Source organism: Neovison vison, chromosome 7, assembly GCF_020171115.1.
Source record: "Neovison vison isolate M4711 chromosome 7, ASM_NN_V1, whole genome shotgun sequence".
Taxonomy (NCBI): Eukaryota; Metazoa; Chordata; class Mammalia; order Carnivora; family Mustelidae; genus Neogale; species Neogale vison.
In genome coordinates this window covers 164,297,713-164,304,220 of record NC_058097.1, presented here as the reverse complement: position 1 = coordinate 164,304,220, position 6,508 = coordinate 164,297,713, and positions in this window count along the sequence as shown.

Here is a 6,508-nt window from a genome sequence, read left to right as displayed (position 1 = left end):
CCTGGCCCCCTTCTCAACCCAATCAAGAGGAGTCCTTACTTGAGGTAAGATGGGGCCATCTGTGAAAGTACGCACTGACTGGGGACCTTCCAGATGGGGACCACGCCGGAAAACCCCGCATGGCCTCATGATTCCAGCTTTGCTCCTTAACAGGGGCATAGGGCCCGAGCAGAGTTTGATTGATTGATTGGTTTTTATTTATCTTTTTCGGAGCAGAGTTGTGAACAATGGGATCGTGGTTGACAAATGTGAGTTCGGTGCTCCTGTATCCATTTGCGACATTCCCCTCCCAAGCTATAACTTTTAACCTGGGCTGGGTTGAGCCCAGAATGTCTATCTAATTTTAGCAAGAACAGATGGGAACACTTTAGGATCTAGTCTGCAATGGGGGATAGGGATAATTGCCACTTTAGCTTCCTGAACTGCCCAGGTCTTCAGCATGTCCAGGGCATTGTTTCAGTGATACAAGCTGAGATGCACCTGCATTTCTGAGTGCATGTAAAGTAGAGGTCCCCAGACTGGTGGAGGTGCTGAAAACCTTTTGTTTGCTCCCCATCATCCACTTTTCTGCCTGCCTTCATGGCGGGCTGTGAGAGTAGAAACTTCCCTGAGTCTATTTGCTTTCCTCTACCCCCTTGGCTCTGGTTTTCAGTTATACTGGATTCTCTAGAATTTTCCTAGCTATTATAGATTGCAGCCCAAGCCCAGGGAAGCCTCTGTCTGCCCAAAGTCAGTCTGGGAATGGCAGGGGTGGGGGTGGATGTGGACCCTGGCTCAGCCCAGCAAGAGTCCATTTTGGGCTTTGGAATTTTCTTCTGCCCATGGTTATAGTCCTCCATGGCAAGTCCTTTTGTGTTCGCACCAAGGGTGGGAAAGAAGCAGCAAATTATTTGTCTAATCCACAAATCACATTTCTGAGACATGGTAGGCAAATTCTGGGAGCCCCTTGCTTCTGATTCAGCATCAGACGCCAGGGTGCACAAGGGGCTTTGCCCATGTGGGTTTCGTGCCGTTATGAAAAGAACAAAGAGACAAGGCTGGGGGGCTCTGAAAAAATGGCAGCCCCTCCCAGCCCGGTAAACACGCCATCGCTTTGCCGCCTCCACTCCAAAGGCTATCACTTTCATTGCTCTCCGAGCAAAGAAACCTTTCTTCAGAGCGAGTGGCGGGGTACAAAGGCAAAGTACAAAATGTGTGCACATCACAGTCCCTGCAATTCTGTTTGAACAAGCATATTGATTGGGTCTGACCCTGTTACATTTTTTCCCTATTATTTGAAAAGGTACATCTAAGTGTAGTGAATTGAACCCGTGTGGCTGAACTTTCCATGAAAACTTCTTGAGATATTTCTTGAGTTCAAAGCTTTTGAATTTTAAAGGGCATTTTTAATATGAGTCTGTTGAGTATTCTCTTCTGCAGCCCAACAAGGGATGTTAAATGCAGATGAGGCGGGAACCAGGGCGCAAGTGGGGGGCGGGGAGCCTTCCTGTCCCATGAGGGGTGCAGGTGATGGTTGGAGGGGGCAGAAGAGCCCAGGAAGGGCTGAGCTTTGGAGCAGCCCCTAAAAAAGGACCCTAAAAAGGACCCCTCTGAGCTCACTGGATCCAGCTAAGGGGTCAGACAAGAGGCTTCCCAGCTGAGCTGCTCAAAGGCTTTTACGTGGAGAGCCAGAAAAAGCACTTGCTAAGAGCGCCTCCTGATAAACGAGGATTTTGGCCTCATGAATAAGGGGCTCCTGACTGCTCGGCTGCTAGCTTTCTCTCACACTCTGCTTTAGAACTGAGAGGGAATGAGACACAGTCCCTGAGGTCACAGAGTCAGACATGAGGCTCCCATTGTCCTCAGCCCTTGGGCTGACATCACTAATCAGTCGCAGCTGCTTTCCCAGAGACCAGAGCCGCATCTCAGTCCTTAACTGACTTGACATCTTGGGGTGTTCTGCATCCTGGTCCTGGGCCCTGGAAGCTTCCAGAAAGTCTCATTTTCCACACACATACCGGTTCTCCTTGCCCCCTGAAGGCACCTAGTCCCCTTTGAGTCCCTGGCTCCTTGTTGGTCCAAATCCCTGTTTGCCTTTGGAGGCCTCTTGGATCTAGAAAGCGTCTCCTTCCTAGACCTCAAATCCATGTTCAGAGGCAGAATTGTCCCTGGGAGAAGTGGAGCTGTCCTATGGCTCTGGATTTGGGTCACTTGAAATAGAATTGCCCCTGGTAAGAGCAATGAGCTCATGGATAGCCTGCAGAGAGGCCTACGGGAGAGTGCCTAACACAGTGCCTAGTGAGTAATGGAAGCTGCCGTTTTGGCTTTGATCTGACAGTGAGAATCTCCTGAGGATCCCACATAGAGGTGTTACTTTGGTGTGCTTGACCCAGCCCTCCATCCCTGGGCTTTGGGGCTTAGAACCCAGATTTGTCAGCCACAAGAATTGGGGCTGTTTCCCAGGGCAATAGTCACACTCACTGGGCTCTGAAGATAGACGGAGAAAATTGGGTGAGACTCTAAATCCCAGACCACTAGTGTTCACTGACACACATACACTTCCCAAGGCCAAGTCTTCCTTGGAAGGTTGCCTGGCAGTCTTGAGACCAGGGCAATCTTGGACAGTCCTGGTGTCACTGAGAAGCATCAGCTGAGGACCTATCGCCACTGTAGGCTGCTCCCATCCTGAGACCTGATGCCATGTTTCTGGACCACAGCTTCCTCTCTAGGGACAGTCAGATGAACTGCCCCTCAGATGCTCCCTTCCTCTGTGACTGTGGCTAGCCAGTCTCCTGTTAGTAGGTTGACACCACAGAAAGGAGGCAGTCAGGAGGCAGAGGGAACAATCACTGGCTTTGGGGCCAGGCTGCCTGGAATCTAAACCTGGTTGCTCTATTTGGCCAGCCATGACCTTGGGCAAATTACTTAACCTTTTTGAAACTGCCTCAGTTTCTTGCCTGTAAGATACAGGTTTATATTAGCAACCTCAGTAGAGTTGTTGTGAGGATCAAATGTTATTACACAGAAAATGCTAAGCACAGTTTCTGGCCCCATAGGAAGCACTAGAGAAAAAAAAATGTAGTTATTCACATGCATTTAAGTTATGATCATTAAATACACATCACGCTCTTATTCTTTGTTTACGTAGTCATTACCTGTCTCCCTCACAAGAATATATGTTTCATGAAAGCAAGAGTATTGTCTTGTTCAAAGTATCTCTAGGGCCCAGAATGATGTCTGCCACAAGAAGGGGCTAAGAAATAGTGCCTGAACGAATGAGAGAAAGAAGTCAAGCCTTGTTGACCAGGGAGGCTCCTCTCTTCTTCAGGTGATGTTGCCTATCTCTGCTCTGCTCTTTTAGGTGCTTTATACTCTAGGTCCCAGAGATAATTTCTAGTACCCTCTTCAGAAGTTCCTTGAGTAGTAGCTAAGAGGAGAGAGTATGCAATTCAAAGCTACCCTTATTAACTCTGACCTTGGGCAAGTGCCTGAACCTCCCTAAGCCTCTGTTTCCTCCTCTGAAAGATGGGAGTAATAGTACCTCCCCTCCTGGGTGATCGTGAGGCCTGAATGAGATCATGCTTGGACGCTGTAGCTGGCATGAGAGCACTCAGCCAAGGTTCACTGTGCTGCTTTGCCCTCATGCGTGATCCTTGCTGTGAAGAGAGGGGATCCAGGTGGTTCTTCCACATTTGTACCGTCTCCTTTCCCTGATTTGGCAGGATAACCAGGTTTGGGGTCGTCTGTTATCCTCAGTCTGCTGCCCTCCACCATCTGTCTGCCATTTTATGTATTTATTTATTTTTAAAGATTTATTTATTTGGGGGGAAGTAGGAGCAGAGAAGGAGAGTACTCAAGCAGACTCCTGCTGAGCCCAGCGCGGGGCTCATCTCACGACCCATGAGGTTGGGACCCGAGTGCCATGCAAGAGTTGGATGCTCAACCAACTGAGCCCCCAGGTGCCCCTGTCTGCCATTTCTGACAGGTGCCTGCAGCAGGTGAAAACAGCCTGGGGCTTTGAAGTTGGGGTTCACAAGGCCATGCCCCTGCCAAGCTGCCTCCTTGAACTCCCCAGGGACCGAGGACAGGCGGATCCTCTGAGGCCTCCCCCTGCAGCCCTGCGGCTGTCCACCCAACATGAGATCAGCCTGCGCCTGCCCCTTTGATGTCAATTCCCAAACTGGAGCCTCGTGCCCTGCTCTGAGGACCTGGGCTTTGAAGTTGGCCTATAAACTGAGCTTTCAGGAAGAAAGTTGTCTGTTGTGCCTCAGAGCACGGCTGGGCCCTGTAAAGGCCCTGGGAGTGCCATGAACACTTGATAAATAATTCTTTCTGGGCCCAAGAAAGATTCATTCCATTTAAAGGGGAGGAAAATTCCCTTGACCTTTTCGTTGAAGTTGTGGGGGCAGGGGTGGGGGTAGGTGGATGGAGAAGGTTTTTGCAGCTGCTTGCTGAAGTCACGTGGGGCAGGCAGGTTGTCTCTGAGAGCTGAGCTGTCCCTGACTCCTGACCTGAGGGCCCCTCAGCCAGTCCTGCTCCCCCTCCCATTTGCTGCCTCCTTTCTGGAACAAGGGAGAGACTGGGTCCTCTAAGGGGAAGAGGGGCTGCAACAAACGGCAGGTCTTCCTTTCCTTCCAGAACCTGTCATGGTCAAGAGGTGAGGCAGACAGGATTTCCTACCTGCAGGAGTCCTGGAAATGGTCCTGATTTCACATCCCCTGAGCACTTAGGCCAAACCCTCCACAGGCCCCCTTTTGTGTGCAGCTGGATAATAGGATGTGTGTTTGTGTGCAGTTTTGTGAAAGCTCTCTTGAGGGCAAGGTCTAACATACATATGTATGGTACACAAAATCACAATGTACAGCTCCGTGAAAGGTCAGAGCACCAGCCCCCGTGCAACCACTGCATCAGTCAAGAATTCCTTTGGGTGTGGTGCATAAAAAATGAATTCTGGAACACTGAAAAGAAATAAAATGAAAAAAAAAAATTCTGTTGGCCAGGAAGCCGGAAGCCCCTCCCATTCTCCTTCCCGTTCAGTAGGCCCTCCCTCCCTCCCTCTCCTGTGCAAGATGACTTTTGTGGTAACTTCTTACTTGCTTTTTCTTCACAGCTTTACTATCCAAGCAGCCATCATCACAATCTGTAGCTTAGTTTTGTTTGTTTTCTGAAATGTGCACGAACGGACTAATAAAGAATGCATTCCCTTGTGTCTGCCTTTTTTTTCACTAAACACTGTATTTATGATAGTCATCCTGGTAACTCTATCCCACTTTTTTTGCTGTTGTATAGTATTCATAGGAGGAATATTCAATAAGTATTTATCATTCTACTGTCAAAGGACATTTGGGCATGTCCAGTCAGGAGCTATCACAGATAAGACTGCTACAAATATTTGTGTATGTGTCTCTTGGTGCACGTACATCTTTTGGTAGATACCCAGTGTAGAGTTGCTAGGTGATAAGATAAGCATATCTTCAGTATAGGTAGAAAAGGCAAACTGTTTTCCAAAGTAGGAGCACTAATTTATAGTCCTAGGATGAATGCGAGTTGTGCCACATCCTTGCTGTGGTGGCAGCCTCTAAGATGACCCCCAATGATCTCTGCCTCTGGTATTTGCATCCTGTGTAAGCCCCTGTTATGAGAAAACACAACAGGATGTCACTTTCAAGATGAGGTTACAAGAAGACTAGCTTCTGTCTTGAGCGTTCTCCCTTGCTTTCTTACTTGCTCACTGTGAGGGAAGCCATGTTGTGAGCTAACCCGTGGAGAGGCCTGCAGGGCAAGGGACTGATGTCTGACCAACAGCCAGCAAGGACCTGAGGATGGCAGCAGTCATGTAAGTGAGCTGGGAAGTGGGTCCTTTCCTCAGGGAGACCTGGAGATGATGGCAGCCCCAGCGGCCATCTTGATTACAGCCTTGTGAGAGACCCTCCTCCAGAGGCACTCAGCTAATCAGATTCCTGGCTCATGGAAACCATGAGATAAATGTTTATTGTGTTAAGCCGTTAAGTTTGGGGGTAACTTATACAACAATAGATAATCTACACAACAGAATTTTCTTGTTAATGTTAGCCATTTTGATGTGTATGAAGTAGGTTTATTAGTGTCTGATTATTAATGATACTGAGCATCTTTTCAAAGTTCATTGACCATTTGGATTTCTTTCTTTTTTTTCTTTCTCTTTTCTCTTTCTTTCTTTCTTTCTTTCTTTCTTTCTTTCTTTCTTTCTTTCTTTCTTTCTTTCTTTCTTTTTTGGTGGGTGTGGGTAAAGTACCTGTCAGGAGTTTTTTTATTCTAGGGTTTGCATACCTTTTCCTTGTTGATTTGTAGGGTTTCTGAATATAAATCTATTTTAGCTTGGGTTACTCCTAGAAAGCAGGGCCTAAGGCAAGGGCTTGCAGGAAGATGGTTTACTTGGGAAATGATCCTATGGAACATAAGTGGAAAGGAAAGAGAAGAAACCAACAGTAGGATGCCTTTTCAACCTGGTGACTGTGGTGGGAAATGGGCTCAATTTTATTGGGGCCTT